General features: G+C 40.4%; 1 protein-coding gene across 6 annotated transcripts in view; it reads right to left on the bottom strand.

Moving 5' to 3' along the window:
• SORBS1 (sorbin and SH3 domain containing 1) overlaps positions 1–21,890 on the bottom strand; it is a 206,351-nt gene that overhangs the window by 160,730 nt on the left and 23,731 nt on the right. For 5 of the 6 annotated variants that reach the window (XM_058421598.1, XM_058421595.1, XM_040071315.1 and 2 more), the window contains exons 5-8: positions 15,260–15,487; positions 14,227–14,296; positions 13,181–13,306; positions 8,992–9,091 (exon numbers count right to left, since the gene is read on the bottom strand). The gene's annotated coding sequence lies outside the window, so the exon portion shown is untranslated. Of the gene's footprint in view, positions 1–2,443; positions 2,505–8,991; positions 9,092–13,180; positions 13,307–14,226; positions 14,297–15,259; positions 15,488–21,890 lie in introns of those variants that run through there. The other variant, XM_040071316.2, reaches the window with a different exon arrangement.

Below are 21,890 nucleotides of genomic sequence, written 5' to 3'. Positions count from 1 at the left end.
CATTGAGACAAAGCATTCTGCAGTAGATTTATTAATTAATTAGCACATTGTATACAGTGACACATCAGTATACATAAATTCTGTGAACATCTGCTGCCAAGTCTTAATAGTGACCTGTGTGTGCACACATAACACTGCACCCACATACACAGAGCGCATTCTTCAAAATACGACATGTAATTTTCACAAAGGTTTAACATTCCTGCTTTTCTCCCAGATTCAACCTTTGCAAAAACAGCAGACTTGTAATTCAACATTTGCAGAGTGCTTCAAAGTTTCTCTGAGTTCTCCTTTCCCCCTACTCCAAATATTTTCCCTCCCCTACAAATAGAAAACACAAGAAGAGACCTGTTTATCACATGACCTTCCTTTGGAGGAATCCTTACATTTGTACTCTTTGAATCACTCATGTATCAAAGAAAAAGGAAGCTGCTAATAACATTCACACGGAGCACATAATTCTTACCTTCCTGACTTTCAGATTAGCCTCCTGGGCATGTGAAATTTATTAGGTGCTGTTTCTTTCTTCTTCTAAACAGCTTAGGTGTGAGCTTGTGTGTATCTGTGTGTTTCTGTGTCTGTTTACAAAATATCTGATGTATTCAAAAAAAGGCACAAGTGCTGTATTTTAACTCTATAAATATCACTGCTTATATCACTACTTCATACATCATTATGAATCTATATTGGCTTTACAGAACAGGATTCTTTAAAAATATCTACTCCTATTTAAAGATAATAAGTATGCCTACTGAACGAGAAAAGGGGAGTGCAAAAGAAAAAGAAATGGGATTCATTAAGGGATACCAATGTGATACATACATGTTTTTGGTATGTCTATCCATGCAGCAGAACCAATCAGTCCAGTCTTTAGAAACCAAGAGATATCAATCAGCTACTAACCTTGAGCAAGTTAAACCACCCCTTGCCTTGCTGAACATCTTAGAGAGAGAGGCATTTGAGACAGATGTCTTTTCATGACAAGGTATCAAGACATACAAGAGAGAACAATCTTCAAGTGGCATAATCTATGAAAATGAAATACTAATATACCAAATATTTACCCAAAGAAGCAGCAGTAATAGCAATACCATGCAGAATATAAAAGCAACAACCACAAGTAAGGAAACACTGATCTTTGGGCAGAAGAGCAAAGAAAAGATTCTACTTAGAACAAATCCCACTATCAACCATCTGGGTTACACTCAGGTGCCCTTGATTTGGGGGCTCCTTTATTGAACCTGTACACAAAGGAGTAACAACCACAGCACTGACACGAGCACAGGGCACTTACTGGTTAAAAATCAAACAAGGGTAACAGCAGGAGCCCAGGCAGTTTTGCTGAAATGAGATCTGCACAGCAGGGCAGGCATGGCTTTTCTTCATTACCCTAATAGCCTAATAAATAAATAAGGAATAGTTGTGTCCATGGCAATCACGCTGGTGATTTTTTTCTTCTTCCTTTCCAAGACACCTCAGGAGTGAGGTAGCCATACCCCAGCTGCAGAATCTGATCTGTAAATAAAAAACTGAGGGCTAAATGAAGCCCTTTCTACAACAGGATTTGACTAAAACTACTGCGTATTCTCAGACATTTAAAGCACCAACCATAGATCAGACACCGGTGATACCTGAAGCCGTTGTCAATTATTTTTCACTCTGAATTCCTTATGGACTGCTTGCACAAGGTATTTATACCTCTGCAGAGAAGCACACAAAATACATATCTTTAGAAACAATAGAGTGAGACTAACCAGTAGCCTCCTTTCCCCTTAAAGATACAACGGTTTCATACCCTGCCATTCCCAGCTTCTGTTTTATCCAAACTACAGCAAGTGTTGGCTTCCTAAAGTACAGTATTCTCAGCATGTCGCACGCAGGGCAGCATCCATGCGCCGCTGACTTGGTAATTGCATTATCTGCAGCCGCTGATGAATGAACAACCGTAATGCATACATCCTGCCTTTAGCTCTCTCGGGACAAGTAGACACACACTCCCCACATCAGATTCACTCAGTTTGCTGAGTCCGAAGGTATACAGAAAATGCCCGCGTGCATTCCCTCTCATTTTAAAAGCAACGCTGTAATCTACTCCCCCTTCCCCCTGACAAAAATACAGCACTTCTGTTTACCAGAAGCTCATTCCGAAATCTACTTCTCTGCATCTACAATCCATTCTACCTGCAAATAGCAAGGCTTGAATAAAGGCTCGCAAAAATCGTGGTGTAACATCGACACCGTCTCTGGACACTAGGAAAACCAGGCGCTAATACCCCACAGCATAATGGCCCTTTAAAGAAAGACTAGTCCTTACGGGTATAAATAATCTCAAGAATAAAATGGAGCCAAGGCGATTTCCATTGCAGACGGAGGGCAATGACCAGCTGCCCCAGCTGCGAAAGCCCCGGCCGGCCCGCAAAGTTCCCCGCGCAGAGGAGCTTACCTCGAAGCGGCACGGCAGCCCCCGCGCCCGCCCGGACGGGACGCCGCAGCCGCGCCGAGCCGAGCCGAGCCGAGCCGAGCCGCCCGCGCCGCCGCGGCTCCCCGGCAGGCGGCGGCCGCGATGGGCGCCGCCCCCCGCCCGCCCGGCGGCAGCGGCGCGGGAAGCACCCGCTCGGCGCCGGCACGGAGCGAGCCCCTGCCGGGGAGAGGGAGGAAACACGGCCTGCGCTTCCCAGTCCGGAAAGCGAACCCGAGCCGAACCCGAGGAAGGCGGGAGGAGCGCGGCGGCCGCCGAGCTGGCAGCCCGGGAACGGGGGGCGCGGCGGCCCCTGCCCGACCTGTTGCGCGCATCGGGCGCTGTTAGTGCCTGTGGGGTGAAACTGGCTGAGGGCTGAGCGCTGGGGAAGCCGTGCACCGGTGTAGGTGGGTTACACGGCTGAGCAAGGGGCTTTCGATGCAGCCATCGGTGTCTCGATTGTGTGTAACGCAAGCCGCTGAAGAATGGGGGGGAAGAGACGAAGCAAGAGGGAAGAGGACTCTGGTAAATCACTAAATGCTCCATTGGGGAAAAAAAGATCGAATAGAGGAGAGGGGAAATCCCTGTCTCATTCACACTGCTTTTCACTGGATTACTACTATTGTTTTGGTTTCATTAATGCTTAGGGCACAATTCCCAGATCAGCTTGGGTACTCCACAAAAGTGGAGGAAAGGCAGTCCAGCCTCAAGAGCATACAGACAAAACACGTGAAGGTACCAATCCACAGATGGCCTGAGTGTGCTGCCTCTGTGTAAGGAAGAAACACCATGGACACACATGGAATTTCATCCCTCTCAGGCTAACATGGCACATCATGTGGATTTTTTTTTTAATATTCAGAGGTTATCATCGTGTTTTCTTTCTTTTTCACCTTCAAAGTTCCTGTTGACTTTAATATACTTAACAGCCAGAAGAATGTGGTTTGTCTTCACTTGAATACTGTGCATGAATCAAAAAATCACCAAATAATTCAAACCAATTGCCAAAATAAAATAATTAGATCTCAATCTGTAAATTTGTTTGAGAAAAGATCAAACATGTTTTGTTTTGGATGGCCAGAAGACACAAAGGAAGTTTAACTCCAAACTTTGTTCCCTCTAAAAGCACACCAACCTCTCAAGGGCAGCTGGAGTAATCTCCTTCATTTCAGAGAGATGAATAAATACAAAAGGCAGGCTAGCTGCTCTCCAGATGGGGACAGGAAGTTTTCAGCGATGATCCAGAATAGCCCCCTGCTTCTTGAAATCCCCAGGAGAGAGGAACGTGACCATCATCTCAGAGCGGAATGGACAGCCGGGAAATCTCAAATCTGAAATCCAGCTAGGGCAGAAAATAGATGTCTGTTTCTCATCCGATGGAGAGAAGGGTGATAAAATTTGTGGCATCTTGCCAAAGCCATTGAACCCACTGAGGCACAAAACCTTGTATTATCCAGGCTTAATAGCATCAAGAAGGAAAAAAAATATTGACATTTAATTCATTGGTATTCCATTCCTAAAAAAAAATTTTAAAAAAGGCAAAACACCAAACAAACAAACACCGCCCCCCCCCCCCCCAAAAAAAAAAAAATCATAAGAATAGCTATCTGTGAGAATAATTGAAAGCAAGGCCTGGCATTGACGTAATAGCCAAAACGCTCATTTTAAATTTAGAAAAGAGGCAGAAGCCAGAAGCAATGTAGGTAGACAGTTAAACATTGCAACCTTGTTCTCTCCTGATCTGTTCAGGGTCTGCAAGCATTGTTTGCCTACCTCTGCTCCCGAAACAGTGCTTCTAAAAACCAGTTCAAATACCTTTAATTAGACTGGGGACTTGCTGGTTCTTCTCTGAACCCAGGAATGTCAATCCACCTATCTGGAATAGCTATTCTGTTCCAGGTTTTTATGTGGGGAAGGCAGATAGATGCTTAGCAGAATAGGTTCATTCTTCAGGCAGATCCACCAGCAGCACAAAGTAAGCCTGTTTTTCCCTCTCTAATGCATCAGTGCTCAATGCAAGAAGTTCTGGACTGTATTTTTTATCTGTGCTGTTAAAATACCACTCCCGCTATCCTCAGGTTATACAGTTGCTTGTGGACACTGTGGAACAGTAAAAATGAGTTGACAAGAACACAAGGAATACACAAATGTAGGTCTTTTCTGCTGGCAACAGAGGAGTCAGGTCTGTTAAAACCTCAGCACTGGCATGGCCATCATGCTAGTTCCCCCCACAGCAGCAGACAAATGCCAGTCAAACCATGGAGAAATTATGATTTTAAGTGAAAGCACACTTACACACATGACACAATTTTCAAAAGCTGTTGAACTTTTCTGAAAATTTACCTAAATAAGAGCAGATATTTTTCAACATATGCTTAAACCCCAAGCCTGCCCCCTGTAGCTGATGCAGATAAAAACCCTTCAAACTTTACTTGGGCTATCTGTGAGAAACCAACATTTCCTCTGAAACAGAAGAGGGCTTTGTACCTCACTGTTGTCAGCAGGTGACTTTACAGCTATCCATCTGCTATGCATTTTTTAAATATCAAACATTTGTCTTCTGAAATGCCCCATCTTCCTGTTCCTCTGAAAAGCAGGAAGTCTGCCTTCCTGCTTGTGTCCAGACTGTATTAAAAAAAAGCATGTAATGGACTGTTATCTTAGTAGCAGCCAAACTAATAGCAGCAGTCAAAGAAGATGTGAACATGAGAGCTTAAAGTATGTAGTAGAGACAATGGTTTCATTAGGAAGTGAACTCAGTCCTTCTTGCAAAGAGCTGTGTTACCAGAGGGAGCAAATCATCACAAAGTTATTGCTTTGAATCCAATGCAGAGACATCTCAGGCTGAATGAATGAATATTCCTTGCTGCTACTGGATCCTCAGCAAACTGCCCCAGAGCAAGGACTGAACCCTGGTTTTCTCTTGAACCGTGTCTCCTGGGGAGAAGTACCAGGAGGAAACTAAGTGCTGATACTTCAGGTAGAGGTCCATAAGAGCAGCTAACAGCCTTCACAGTAACATCTATTGACAGGCATCTCTCTCATTAAAGGGTTTGTCCTGTGTGCATATACAAAGACTGCATAACACTTACAACTCTGAGACATGACCCAGGTGCAATGGAATTTTAATGTTTATCTAAGTGCCCTCTTTGAAAGATAATAAATATAGTGGCTAAATAACTGGTATGAGAAAACAGAGATAAATGGATTATGGGGCAATACTGACAAAAAGCTCTCAAACATATATCAGAATCCTTCTTAGTAGGAAGACTTTGCTACACTGCACATTTGCTCTCCATCCCCGTCCCTTCCCATGAAAATTTTGAGGTGTGAGGTTGAAAGAGAAGTGATCCTTCATTAGACAGGGAGTATTTGAGTCCACATGCTGGTCCCAGGGAGCTGTGATACCTCTTGTGAAATTTTTCTGTGCTCCCACAAACCATGTAACTTTTTAGATGCTTAATGACAAATGTTCATAGGCAATAAGTACATGGACACAAACACTCCTCACTGAAGTTTGTGCGATTTCTGTGATCATCTTTGCTGCTGATGAGAATTTATCTCATTGACCATGAAATTCCTAAATTGTGCCTCTAGATTATGTTAAAGGAGGCGCATATTTAGTGGTGGAATGGCAATCCCCTGCTTGAGGTGACATAGGAATTGGATGGGACAGCTTCTTAACAGTTCCCTGCTGGCGGTGATGTGAGAAGAAGAAAAATCCCTGCTTGACTCAAACCCAGACAAACTTTCCATAGCACTAAAGCAACAGTATCTTTTTATTTGTAAAACACAGAAGTCTATAAATAAAATCTGTGACATCACTGATTCCAAATCCTGCACTTTCCAAAGCCATATCCTGAACAAAAGTGCGCTTTACGGTTGAACTACCTTACTTCGTAGGACAGCAGTTTAAGCAAGAAAATCAAATGTGTCTCAGGTCAGTCTCCCAGTATTTCCAACTCAGTGAAGGAATACTGATTCCAGGCCACTTCTCTGAGCTTCCCACCACTCTTCATCACACCATTTAAACCAGACACAAAGTCATGCTGATTCTGTGAAGGCATCCAGACAGACCAACTGCAACATTTTCCAAAGGCAAATCATAGAGTGTAGTGAAAGGGAAATTGTATTGACCTTTTGCATTGCTAACAAGGGATTTGCAAGCACACAGGCTATGTTTGTTCAACCAGAGTTGAAAAGAAAACCAACATCCCTCTAATCCATGAACCCAGTGAGCAGGATGGCCCTAGTTATTGTGTCAGGACATACAGCTTGGGGTCCTTAATCCTTCAAATTATTGGCATGGTGCACTTGTTCTGTGACAGCTCTTTCAGATCTTTTCCCATCTCTATTGTTTTGTTTTCTGCTTGAGTAAACAGTAGGGCAAAAGTGAGACACATTTGTTTCTGCTGTCATCTGTCAGAATGAGGGGTCTGGAACTTCACCTCCCAGTTTTTTCTGTCAACATTGTATCTTGGCTACTGCAGGTGAGCTACCATGATGGAAAGAGTCCTCTCCCATTTAGCCCTGTATGAAAGTGCAGAGTGAAAATGATGGCACAAAGTACAAAGCTGTCAAGGACAAGGGTAAAAAATAGAGATAAAAAAATTAAAAACCAGAATCCACCTTATCTACATCACAGACCACCATTCATATCCATGGTGGGCAAATGCAAAGTGAACAAACTGCCTCCAATTTACAGAAGGAGAAAAGTGAGGCAGAGAATGGCAATCTGACCATGATCACCCCACAAATCAGTGGCATAGTAGAGATCTCAGGCTTTCTTAGTCCTAGTTTCATCATCTGTCCACTAGGCAGCACTGCCTTGTTTTTGCATCAGAATTATTACAAATTATTAAAACCAGGATTATGGTGATTTATACCAACTTGGTACAGACAAAAAAGGGAAGCAGAGAAACTACAGTGCGGAAAGGTTCAGCTATGAGGTGATCTTGAGCAGCTCAGGGATTTTCTGTCATGGTTTTCAACCTTGAATGCGGTAAATGCTGCCAACTCCCACCTGGTATGAGAGTGGTCAGGACAGCATTGACTTCTGGAAATCCTTTAGAAAAAAAAACATTTGAACTCAGTGACCAGTCTTCATTTGTCCTCAAAAGACTCTCTGTTACTTTTAAACTAGGCAGTCCCCCTACCTTAACTCTTTACAATTTAAATGGAATCATTGTAAGAATCCGTGATTATTGTTGGTATTGATGTAGAAAGGTAAGAAGAGCAGCATTCTGTTTGTGCCTGCACTAGAGCCTCACCGGAGATACAGGACAAAGGTAACCTTGGCATCTGCTGTTATGTTCCAAATCCCAGGAGGAATGAGGACTCTGAGCGTTGGTTTAACACTTCTCTTGCTGGGAACAATGTAACAGGAACAAGCAGATTCTGTAAACAAGGGGGGGGGGGGGGGAGGGGGAGGTTTCTGAGCAGAGATAAAGTTTGACTTTTCTTTTCTGCCTTCCACCACAGCCTATTCCTTCCCTCTGGTAGACAGGGTAGTATAGAGGAGGATGTTTAGATGAAAACATTCAGAGACCTGGCTCTGTTTCCAGCTTTGCCACTGCTGCATGCAGCCTTGTACAAAACACTTATCCACTCTCTTGCATTGTTGTATTTACAGCCCTTTCATTTCAAGTAGCAGCTGCCACACATACCAGTGTCCACATACATGTTCTCTGTCCCTAACACAGAAAATCAAGGAAGTTTTAATTTGTCTAAGTCTACTGCACACCATATGTGTAAGAAATCCATGCTTCCTCAAAGGGAATGCCTTGCTGTGCAGTTGTGACAGGGGTGTGTGCATATGTTTCTGCTTGGCCTAATTAATCATTACATTATTTCAATAACCAATTCTTCTTAGGCAGGCTGTGCAGGTTAATTCACATCTGTTATTACATACGTGCACATATACACAGGTTCACACAGAAAATATCCGGCCCTTTTTGCTAGTTAAACACAGCTCATCAGTTCAACAGGGAACATTGTGTTCCCTAGTAAGGTATAGGTAATGCTCCGAACAAGATTTTCCATAAAAATAGAAGTAATTTATGAACCTGAAATAATTTCCATAAATGCATTATAATGCTACTTCAACTTTTTGTTGTGAATAATAGTACTGACATCAGATTAGAAAGTTTATGAGTAAATAACAACCACAACATTAAAAGGATATGGACAGAGTCCAAGCACATTTCAGGTTTTGGTTTGCACAATTTTCAACATATGCTTACTTTCACTTAGGGACATCCCATCCTAGAAAGGGATCAGATCTGACATAGGGAACAAGCAGTAGGGAGACTTTTCCCTTCTATCTCTATAGGTAGAAAAATACCTTTATCTAGTTGGAAAGGGAAACATAACCCAGCAAGATGCATAAAGTGTGCCAGGTCTCAAAAGCAAATAGTGAGGAAAATGTTAAGCAATCATTAAGAGTGTGCAATGTCCATGACTGTAACAATATACTCCTCAGATTGGATGCCTTTTCTGTAATCCCACTTTTCAAGATTCTCTGTTATTTCTACCTTAAAAGAGCAGAAATAGTCTCTCTCTCAGGACATTTTCTTCCCTTTCATTCATGAAAGAATTGAGTGGGCTCTTCTGCCCATTCTTGCCCCATCCACCCTGGAAAAGGAGAGTACAGAAATTTTTAAAAAATTAAAAACTGGCAGGAGAAGGTGAGCTGTGTTGTTGGGGACAGTTTTTAAAAGTGAAATTTCTGAAACAGTGTAGGGTTAGAGACAGATTGAACCGTTTACATAGACAAATGGGAGAGCAAAAGTACAAGTAATGATAGGTTTTTGTCCTTCATGTAGAACTACTTAAAGCTGATTGCCCTGAATGAAATAACAATACATCTTCCTTAGCCTAATTTTTAATTTATAAAGCAAATTGAACTGAGCAGGCCTAGAAAAGTTCTGAAATTTCTTCTTTGCATTACTTTCTGCCTGTTTTTACCCAAAAGATAAAGAGATGACCCAGAGACGTGCTAAATCTAAAATTACTTGGAAATAGAGAACAGGAAGTTTAGGGGACATAGCAACATAAAGCAAAAGAACCTAAGCTTGTAATACTTTAGACCATGGCCCATCATGAAATCTCTGACCCATGAATTCTTACTCAGCACCACTGGCAGTTAAGCTTATTTCTCAGTATTTTCACTTGTAAGACTGAAGTCTTGAAAACAGTTTGGGAGAGGAGCAAAGCATTTATTCTCTGCTGGGATTTAATTTGCTTTCTGTCTTTATTTCTGTCAGATGCAAGGAAATCTTTATCTACCCACAGCAAACCTAAAACTTTTGCAATGTGAAGGATCTGAGCACAGCAATATTAAAAAGAAACATAAACAAAGCAAGAAATAAAGCAAAGATTGATTTAAAAAAAAAAAAAAAAAAGTAGATTCCTTCATCTCTCCTGCATCAAGAAGATTTCAGTTTGCAGAGAATGTTAGGTCTAAGTTCAGACCTCTCTTGCATAAGGAGTCATAATAAATAGTGGTAAACTTAACACCCAGATTTTGAAATAACAGTCATCATCATCATAATCTTTATTTCCATTAAAGGCTCAGAAGGCGTTTTGGAACTATTACTAAACTAATATTCCCAAGTTGGCCACTGCACAGACAGGCTTTTTTTTTTCCAAATCTCTTTTTTTTTTTTTTGTCAAAGAGTTAAGTAATATGATATATAATCCCCCTCTTAGCCTTAAAATTTAAGCTAAAATAATATGGAAGGCCTTCACTCCATAATCCAGATCAAAACATCCTCTAGATGACCTGTTTAAAGCTGCACAGTTCTTCTCTATTCACAAACTCCCAAAATCTCAGTTTCCCACCAGTGCAGCCTCTTATCCTAGTGGATGGGCATTTCACACAAAACCTGTATAATGCCAGAGACAGAGTAAAGTAGTAGGTCCCAGGTATTTGTCCTTTGACCAATCTATTGCAGCTGAGAATATTTTAGCCCTTGCTGAGTCCCAGCCTGTCATGGGTAACCTGCTTTCTAGGCCTCAGTATCCTTCGTGGCAAATCCGAATGTAATGCCTTGTTGACTCATCCCCGGTCTCTTTCAAATGCCCAAAGTACCAACGTAATCCACACTCTGAAAATCAGGATTTTCTAGTCTCCTGAGTAACCACCATCGCACTGAGGTAAATTAAGCGCTGCGCACAAACTTTAGACATGGACTTGCTTCCCAACAACCAATCTACCAAGTAGCTTAAGGAAGACACCAATATTAAAGTCCTAGAACAGAGCACAAACCCTGCTGTGCTTCCCCTTTGACAGGATGCTTAATTTTAATAAAAGGCCAAAAAGGAAAACTGAGCACAGCATTGTTTTAAAAGTTATCACAACTAGTCAACCAAAACCCTTGAGTCCTCACATTTGTGTCTTGCTACATAGTCTGCGTCTGCCTCAGTCTGAGGCTTAAAACTGATGAGGGAGAAGTAAACTGTATATACGGAATCCCTAAGGTTCTGAAATGTTAGATAATAACAAGTCTTTCATAGCATTTGTTGGAAATAAACATACAAATTACAGAGAATCGCTGAAAGACATACCCTGAGTCACACGGCTTTTGCTGTCACTTGTCTACTGAATAAACCACTCCACTCTGGGAATGTCAGTGCTTGATGTTGAAAACACAATATATCAACAAGTCATGTCTCTATGGCATATACCGTATAGACATACAGAAATACTGCTGTTTCATTTGGGATACCCTAATGTCCAAGCAGGAAGCTTGCAACACAGTTTCAGATAGAAAGCAAAGCTCAATTATTTTTGAGACTCTGAAAATTAAATGACTGTCACAGTCTAACACCAAGCTGTGAATCTGGGACAGAAGTCCTGCTGTTACAACTCCCATCTGAGGTCCTGTACACCACATGTTCCCATCACAGGACACTGGCTGTAAGATGTAATTATTTCTCTTAACACAAATTAAGAAATCTGTCCTTTCCTACCCATCAACTATCCTGAAAACTCCCTTCATTATCTCCAAGCCACTAAAACAGTCACAGTTTTATTTTGCCATTGCAGCTCTTCTATTAGGTGTGAAACTAGTGTTTCCTCTGGGATTGCACAGTATCTTAGGAAACCTATCTGTATACAAGCCTCTGTCTGAGAATGTTTATCAATAGAAACCTTATCTATAACAAATCAATAAACATTTAAAATGGGTAACATGGTGCAGCTGAAGTAGGGAGATAAGAGTTTCCACCTAAGGATTATGAATGTGAAACCTTATTGCATTAAACAGAGACACAGACTGTGACTACTGGGGTATTTACAATACTGTCTTTGTGCTTATACTGGTTAGAGGCCATTTTTAAGAAAGAAGCACCTTCTTTATTTAGCTGGTACCTTGCTTGACTGACCTTGATGGGGTGGACAAAGGAAAATAGCCTGAGTATCATTTATCACATGCACTTCAGAGTGATGAGAGGTTAACAACAGTGAGGACCTAGAGGGCAAAGCCTGCGAGAGTTGATTTAGATACTGGACTGCAATGATGAATCTCCTGTGCCAACTCTGTGTGACTGCCATTATTACCCAGAAGCCTGGGACAGATTTTCCTCCTCTGCATATTAACTAAGGGAATATATGCAAATGTAACAAGCTTTAAAACTATAAGTCATACATCTTGACCTTAATAAATAAATTTGGATATTGCATCGAGACCATTCCAGGTTTATTTGCTGTAGCAACCACTTTAAGGACATTGCCACATGCCATTTTATCACACTGCATACAAGAAGTGTACTCTGTGTTTTTCTTCCAACAAGAACTTCACTGTGATTGATTTAAGGACACATCCACTATCAATTTTGATATGCAGACAAAATCACAGTTGAAGGAATATACATCTATAATCCTGCCAGGGGTATTCTTGTTTGAAAACCCATGTATGTATGTATGTACAAATGTGCATTCTTGTTCCCATGCCACACGATACATTATGTGAAAATCACTGTATTTGTAGCAGCATCATCTGGTGATGCTTGAAGCTGCACAGATTAAATAAATTGCTCTGCCTTCCAGTGGGCATTTAATTTGTCTAAATGTTAGCTGCCATTTCTCTATTACTTCTTTGCAACTTGAGTCTGTAAAAGGTGCTTGATGGCTATGGAAAATTAACTGCATATAGCAGAGCAAGACTATTAATAACTTCCTAATACTTCAAAATAATAGAGACACACATCCCTTCAGGGGCTGGGTACATCAGAAGAGTCATCCCGTGCCTCCGTACCCCATGCAAACACATGTATCCCTCTGCATCACATGCAGACACATTCTGTGGCAGAACAACAGTGCAAGAAGGACTACTGCAGCAGAATCAGAAAGAGAAATTCTATATGGTTTGCAGAAAATATCAGATGTTAATTTGAATACCTTGTTCACATAAACAAATTACTAGACTAGGTGGCAATGGCTTAGAAGAAGAACTACTGTCAAACACAGAAATCGTGCTACATTAGGCTTTATGAGATAAGTCTTCAAAAGTTCATAGAAGAAATTGCAATGCAAAAGCATCACCTTGGCAAAAAAAAAAATGGTGATCTGATGGCTACTGTTGAGACTACCTTCAGCCTCAAGTTACAATCCTACTATTGTTGCCAGCATTTTTGATGGAACAATGTTTATTAACATCTTGAAATCTGATGCTAGCAACAACACACCTAATGCTGATGCTCTGAAAAGTTTTGTCATACCTTTGAGCCGGAGAAGCAGGCCTGTAGGCTAAGCTGTTTGTGCTGACAGAAGTCTCAGATGAGAAGCAGGAAAGAGAAGGGAACCAAAAGGTTTTCCAAACCTCTAGCACCAAGCCAGCAACAGCTCTGGGGAAACACATTAGAGGAGTTACATGCTGAACAAGGCCCTGATGGGTTTACGCACATGGTGCTGGCAGCTGAGTTTCCTTTACCCACAGAACTTGAATAGATTGAGAGGACACTGAGAGAAATCCCTCCAAAAGTAGGTATATGACAACCGAACTGCATTCCCCTGGGACCCTAATGGGACATGAAAAGCATGTGCTGAAATAAGGAAGATTTTATTGGGTTTTAATTCGTTTCATGCTGCCTACTTCTTTAATTTTTATTTCTGTAATTTCTAAATGCTTATACAGTTGTATATATTCCTAAAACACAGCAATATGTAGTTACTACTATTAGGAAAGAGAAAGAACAGTCAACTTTTAGCATTATTTAGCAAAAAATGTGTTGGTGACATGCTACACAACTCTAGAATTTTTACAGAAACTTCTTCCACTGCAATTCATTGCTTTAGCTTTCAGGAACCCTTAGACAGGAATATAAGCATATAAGAAATAAAAAACTGGGATGTGCTAACAGGATAAATAGTACTGAGACATCAGGACTCAGATTTTAGGCAAACCACCACCTGCACCATGGAAAGGTCTAGCAGAAATTTCAGGTTTTAGTATCTTCACTAGCTGACATCCTAAAACTGTTGCAATCTTCAGGCTTCACCATGAACTCAAGAACTTTTCATAGGTTCTGGGTTATTTTTATTGTGCTCAAGCAGAACAATCATAGTGGAGCCTATAAAGATCCAGTGTCACTTCAAATCTTGCTAAGCCTTTAGTCTCACTGACATTCATCAACAGTAGGCTCTACTCCATAATTATTATAAATTAATGCTGTGTGAAAAAATATTTCCTTTATAGCTACATCAGCATGCTTCTGTGTATCTTATTGTTGTTGCTCCATCTTTGCTGCAGCAGCCAGACACATACCTTAAGGAACCATGGAATTATGCAACTTGGATGTTGGAACCAGCCGAACAGCTCAAAGCAGCTACATGTCCTGGAATGTGCAAATAGATTTATATCATCTATATGAAGCATATTTTATTTAATGAACAATAGACCAAATCTCTTGTCTTGTGAACTCCAATTAAACTCATGAGCTTAACCTCAAACTGGATACATATTAAAATAAATTCCTAGGGATGTATAATCAACAGAAATCTGACCCTATGTCCCTTTAAAATAATCACCATGTAATCAGTTTCTGTGCAAAAACAGAAGTCAATGTTTCCACACACACCGCCCCCCCGGCTGTAAAAGCTGGTCCATATTAAAGTAACGTGTGCCGTTGACTTCTCAGTCTTTAGAGCTTGTGTCTGTGTGTGGTCTGTTCTCTCTGTAGAGTATGACCAGCAACTCATGAGTGTCTTCTGCATTTGTTCAACAGCCATGAGTGGCCCAGAGTATCCCTGCAAAGTGAGGCACATATATCAATGATTAATGGGGGCTGAGAAGTAAATAAGTAAGTTGTGGGGGGGGCTCTGAAATGGGCACAGAATGAAGAACAAAGCATCCCTTGAACTTGATAATGAATTCATAACCCACTGTAAGAGCAAATGAAGAGACAGTGCCTACACTTAGAAGCAAGAGAAAACAAATTAGGCAGACATATTATGAACCAGGATTTATAAGACAATAAAAATGAAGAATATAATATCTGGAAAGATCATAATAAAAGCACCAGCCTCCTGGCAGTTCTGAAACAGGCAGCAGGGCTACTGGACTATTAGAGATAGCTTGAAAGAGCAGTTGCTAGAAATCAAGGGGAGAGCAAGAAAAACTGAATCCTTTATATTAACCTATAGAGTTCTGTGTTGTTACTTTGCAGATTGCACCTTTCACCTGTAAATAACTACAAATTGTATGTGAAATATATGTATGAGAACACAGATCTGCACACAGAAATATCTGCTGTGATATGAATGTCATAGATTACAAGATAAATAGGATTCAGGCTTACTTTTGTATTGATACTTGAGTATTGGCCCTTTCTCCAGGGTCAGGCTAGAAGGATCTGAAGTTGCTCAAGATGCCAGCAGCCTTATAAGGAAAATATGGGACAAAACAATACAATAACTTAGGCCAAATAGTGGGGATCAGGAGTCTTCAAGTTGTCTTGACTATGGTCTTTTTCTTCCTGCCATGCTCCTTTTTCATTTCTTGGCAGATGCCATTTTTATCTGTGCATCTAGGAGAGGGAAAAGATGAGATTTCACATCTGGGTTTACTTGCCATGCTGCTAATAGTGCAGTGCAGACCAGCCCTATGGCACTACCATCCCACACAACCACCTCAAGTGCAGAGAAAAAAACATGGGAACTACAAAACAGCAATCAATCCTCTACTCTAGGAACCACTGGGTGTTGCTGGCCTGTCTCTGGGCTTCCTCAAAACAGAAGGAAATATTCTTGAAATACCTCTTCTTCTATGGAGATCCAACTATGATCTATGTTTGACCAGACCAAGTACAAAACACTGGGTAATTTCCTGTTGATCCCACAAATTTCTCTGTCATGGGGGCACAAGGCACCCTTCGGACACTCATTCAATGCACTGATAAGTCTCAGGAGAGATGGAATCATAAACCCCTCTGAAGCAGGCTGCCTTCTTAAGGAGCAAAACTTAACAAACCTGAAACAAGCAAGCAAGCAAGATTTCACTTAACTTAGGATTTCATGTTTTTTTCTGCTAAAAAATCTCTATATAGAAATATCTATGAGTAATACGTATTACAGGTAAGGTTCTCAATACATCACAGCCTACACCACTTTCCTGTTACTGGCTGTCCTAAGAAGGATGAGGCTACCGAGTTCCAGGATTTGAGGCCTTCAATTCGAGTTTGGGTGTATTTCATCCACCATGTGCAACTTTCCTAATGCTTAGCTGAGGAGACTGTCATTCATATAACCATGTGCATTGATGAATTCAGATAGGGAAGAATATAAAAGTCAAGGAAATGGTCAAAGAATTGTTTTCTAGGTTTTTTTCCCATTAACATCTTCAATTAGCTGTATGTTTTTACATCTTTGGCTCCTTTTGTTAAATCTGAATATGATACCACTGAAATAATGTCTTAATGCATAGGATAATGAACAGAAGAGCAATATATACTTGTGTAAATATATTCTCAGGTCACTGCTAGGCTGATAAAACACTCATATGCTGCTGCTCTTTGGTTCTGTGACATAAGCAGAGCTACTTTACTGAATTATGATATTGCATTAATTCATTCCAGGTCCAGCTGTTAAGCAGCACAGCTACAGTTCCATTTGGATGTCCTGAGCTTTGCACATGTAATAAATCACTGTGGCAGCAGAGGGATTTATGTGAACAATTCCTCATACATTTATACAAATTCATACACCTATCAAAGGCTGTCTTGTTTTGCAGCTCACTTCAAATACCACCTGCAAAAGCCTGCTAAGTTTCAGGATCTGACATGTTCATTGAATCAATTTATGCAATGAGAAATTCAGTAGGACCAAAGACTCACAGGGCCTTTTGGAGAAATGCTGAACATGGGACTCGTTGTCACTTCCTTGTTCACCCTTCAGAGCCCCAAACACACTCTGTACGCTCATGTATTGAAATCAAAATTATAGTAATCGATGCATTCTTGACTGTCCCCACATTTTAGGGCATTCACCATGTCCCAGTTGCACTGGCATGGCAGTTTCAAGCAAGCAGAAGAACCAAATACATATTTAGCAAAGCCAATACACAGAAGAAAGAAATACCTCCTAGCCCCTCTTACGCTGAACAAAAGGGACAAGTCAGGGTTTTCAGAAAAGCTCAGGGCACTGGACACACAACGCCCATTAAAAATTGGTTAAGTGACTTCATGGGTTTTATTTAAATACTAGCTGCAGTTATTCAAAGAACACACCAGTTAATATATTTGGATGCCATTACTCTGGTTAATAAAAATAGGAGCCTAAATCAGGCTCCTGAACCCATACTGAGGCATTGAAGTAAGTGTCCTGATTTGTAAAAGTGCTGAATACCAACCAACCACTCCCACTGACTCAACAAATGTGCTCAGCACCTTGCTAGCTCAAATTAGAGCACTGACATGAAGCTATTAATCAGCCAAGTCTCAAAGCAAAAACAGTTCATCAGGGGAAGCAAGAAATAGATAAAAATTAAGACTACAGGGAAGAGTGAAGAGATTGCTCTACAAAGTCAGCTTTAGATTGCTACAAAGATTTTTCTTCAGAAGTTTGACATTATTAATGTACGTAACATAAAACAGTTCCACAAACAGAAGCTCTTTGCTTGAGTCTGCTTCCACAACAGCAACACCAGTTTCTTATAATGCACAATGCATCCCCAGAGATTTGTACTAAATCAAGATGACAAGAAAATCAAGACAGAAACCATGCAGAAGAGCTTTAAAAAATAAATCAAAAAGGCTATGCTGATTCTGCAGGACAGCTTTGTGCACAGATAAGCCAGCTTTCTCCAAAGTCATCTCAGATTGTTGCTAGGGCATGTGAATGTGCACAGAGGTAGGATAGGAGCAATGTAGACATTACACATCATCCATGGATATAGAAAAGAAATTACCTTCACTTACATGAATTCTGTTGTAACTATTACAGCACTACTATTGCTTCAGCACAGCCAGGATTGGGCCCCTATTGTCGAATCCAGCACGTTCCTCTAAAATGTTTGAACTACTACTAAATTAATTTCATGATCACTTGACACAGGTTTTCCCAAACAATGTCTCTTCTGATTTTTTGCACAGATTTTGCACAGTTTTCTTTGCGCAGATTTGTATGTTTTCCACTTACATATTTTCCTCTCTTGCCCTAATATGGTTTTACAAAAGGGTAAAACGTTCTGTCTCTTTCCAGAGACACATAGCAGCCAAAAAGCTTTCTTTGAGACTCTTGAGAAGTCTCTGGTGCAGAGGAGTCCCACATGAGATAGATCTACCAGAAACTTCTCTGCCATACCATGTCCTGGTCTCTGCCACCAGTGCTGGGGGTTTAACCATATGAAAGAAGACATGCTCCAAAAATGTCAAAGCTCTGGTGCACCCTGAGAGGTGTGAAAGTCACAAAAGTTCAGAAAATATTCAATGTTACTCTGAGTTAGATGGCAGTATGTTAAGGCCTGAAGTTTATGAGATTTTAAGTCACCAAAACCCATCCAGTCTTTGGCTGGATCAGTGATTCTGGCCTACATATTTTGGTAGACACATCCTCATCCATAATAAATTTGATACAATCTTCTTTCGACAAATATGCTCTTCAAACATATTATTATTTCTAGACATATTTTTCACAAAGTTCTACATCTGTTCTGCACCTTATATTCATTTTTTTTAGGCAGCTCCCACCCCAGAGTCCTTGCACTGCATGTTCCCAAGACAAGAAACTGAGTGACTAAGGGAAAAATGTATGAAAGAAGGTGTCATGAATAACAATGAAGATGGGTGTGCTCCCATAAATCAGAAGTCACCACGGTCACAGATGGCCTCCAGCCTCAAGACTGCCAGGTGACAGTGATTTGTAGGCAGTGCAGCAAAGACAGGCCTTGAAGGGGGTTTTGGAAGACAGTCAAGGGGTAGTTGAAGTTTGGCAGGACATTTTACAGGAGAAGGTGTCTATATGGGAAAATCAGACAGATGAGGAGATAAATGTTAGTGGAATAAAGCAAAGGAACAGAAAATCAGGTATTGCATTAAATAGTGAAGGAAGTCTTAACAATGAAACAGAAACTGCTCCTTTGGCTTTGTTATTAGTACGAAAGCCGATATTTCTTTAAATGAAATATGATTTTTGGTTTGGTTTTAATTGTCTGACTTATATTACAAGCTTATATTAACAAGCTTGATGGGTCTTTTTCCACTTGGAACAAATAGTGACAACCTGTCACTATTTTCTGAAAATATTAAGAACTTTCACTGGAACATTGGTGAAAGGCCAAGTTTATTAGTATATTGTTAAGAAACAAGGTGCACACAAAATCAATCTGATATAATAAACATAACTTTGTATCCCTGCTCACCTATATCATGTTTGGTGGCTCCTTCTGAATCATAACTACTTGTAATGTTACTAGTAAAATCTTTGAGGGCAAATTTTGTAGGCAAAGGCTCTTCCTAAAGTAACTGATAGAGCTGAGAAAAAACAGACAAGCTTCTGTACTGTCAGTTTCCTAAGCCTTTGACAGAAACACTCCATCATTCCCTGTAGATTTACCTTCTCTGACCCTCTGACACAAACACCTGAATATGCCATTTAACTTCCTAGTAACATAACTACAGAGAATAACACAGGCTTGAGTAAGACTTAGACATGTTCAGACAAGAAACAAATGGAGGAGTCTAAATGTGAAGTTCCAAATAAGCATCACTCTAGAACAAATTTGCAAGCCTGGATCCCACCCTGTTTAGGTCCTCCAGAGCCCATGGCTTTCATTGGCATCTGGGAGTGATTGAAAGGAGGGAGCACTGACAAAGACCATTCAATTACTGAAGACCTTGAAAACCATTATTCAATTTCCCTGTATATCAGAAGAGAAAGAGAAGGGCAAAAACAAAACAAACAAACAAACAAAAAACAACAAAAAAACCCCACCAAACCCAAAACTATTCACCAATTTCCTTAAATTTCTAAGAAAGCAAAGAAATTTCACACCTTCCTTAGTGACATGGATTGAGGGCATGTATCCAAACATAAAACATTGCAATTTTAGGAGCCATGCACTGGCCCATTGACTTCTCTCAATATTATTTATGTTAATATACAGAACCAGCTCTTTCTTCGCAAGAAAAAGATTCCGGGCATGTATCTGATTTGGGAAGGTGGCTGTTTAGAGACTGAGTGGAGTGCTACTGTTCAAAGAAAAAAATTCAGACAAGCTCACTGTATGTGAAATGTCTACAACTGTACAAGGTTACTGAAGAAAAACCCACCAACAAACTGAATCAAAGAAGAGAAAGTGTCTAACCATTAGCAACCTGGTCAGAAGGACTCTTCCACTAACAGGTACCTGGTGTTGTTACTTAATGACCAAGCCCAGCTTCAGCACTTCTCATGTGAGGGATGAGCTACAGATCATTGCATTGGTCTGTTGTGAGTGGGAGGAAGCAGGAGCTCCCCAGGAGGGTTCCCATATCCAGGGGACAGCACAAGAATGTCGGGGAACACAAGAGATCCCTCGTCCACTTGATGTGTCCGAACCGATGCTGAGCACTTCACAAATGCTGTGCAAGGTTCATAGACAAGCTGGAACAAGACCAAAACTTCTCATGCAATCCACCTCCCTCAGCTATTTTGAGTTTGTGTCAGACAGAAGTTTGGACATGGCTAATGTTTTTTCCAAATGTAGACTATAAAATCCAGGCATCGTTTGAGAGCAGAGTTCTTTTACTGGGAACAAAAAGCAGCTAATGTCATGGTTCATAATGTCCACAAAATCCTGACCCAAATCTCACCAAAACCTTACAAAATTCAAATGTCACTTTCTTGGTCTATCCCTGACAGAGACAAGAAAACTAAAGCCACCTAAACCAGGTGAAGAGTCTTGGCAAACCAGTTCTGTTACTTCATGAAAAGCCTCGACACAGTTGCAGATTGTGTGTTTATCCAAAGCTACTAAGCCGTGAAAAGGTGGTTCTGTACTAGCAGAAGTACTTTTAGTGGGAGGTTATGCAGCACGGTGACAGTATCATTTAACATATTATTTTACATTATTACTATTAATATTATCAAATTATTATTTAATGTTTCTAGCAAGATATCAGACTACACTAATAATTCATACTTCTACTCTCTCCTAATCTGTTAATGCTCATCAGTAAATCAGAAAATTATAATTAATTCTGAAAGTACTGCTGCTCTATTTCCTAAAAAGCATATTTTAAAACCAAATTCTCTGCACATGATCATGTTTATACACTAGAGATAGTTTCCATTGGAAATATAAATAAGATGGAACTGTCCACTAACAAAGTAGTCATATATTAAGACCTCTAATCATGAACCTCAAGACATACAGGCTGTGGTTTGTCTAAGCTGCAGGCCAGCATATGCAGGTGGAATGCAAACTAACCAAATGTAATTATAGCTTTATTTTGCAAAAAGCATGACTCATAATTGCCTCTCTTTCTCAAAAACTGTGTGTCAGGATATTTTAATGGCTGTGTTTTCAAAAAATCACTGTTGGTGACTGAAGTATTTTCTAATACTCACAGGTTTCCACAAAGTATTAAAATGAGAGATGTCTATATAAAGCTGACACCCTGAATGCACTCATCAAGTATCTTGGTAACATAAATGTCAAGTAAATTAAATTTGGTGAGGTAGAAACATGTCCTGTAGCATTTTTTACATGACATTAGGAATGCAGTAGCATGGTAACTCAGAACAGAGCTGTACTATGTAAAGAAAAGCAGCAAGGCTAGAGAGGAAAGCAGCAAAGAGAGTGAAAATTGTTTTACGTGATTGCTGACTGCAGGTGCCCAATTTGAATTTCCTTGTGTATGTACTTTTTCCCTCACAAGTGCTGAATGCCTGCAGTATGCAGCATCTTTGAAAACAGTTTTTAACTTATGTGGATTTCAATTTAAATATATC

The sequence above is a fragment of the Hirundo rustica genome, chromosome 8 (assembly GCF_015227805.2).
Source record: "Hirundo rustica isolate bHirRus1 chromosome 8, bHirRus1.pri.v3, whole genome shotgun sequence".
NCBI lineage: Eukaryota > Metazoa > Chordata > Aves > Passeriformes > Hirundinidae > Hirundo > Hirundo rustica.
This window is presented reverse-complemented; position numbering and strand designations above follow the sequence as displayed.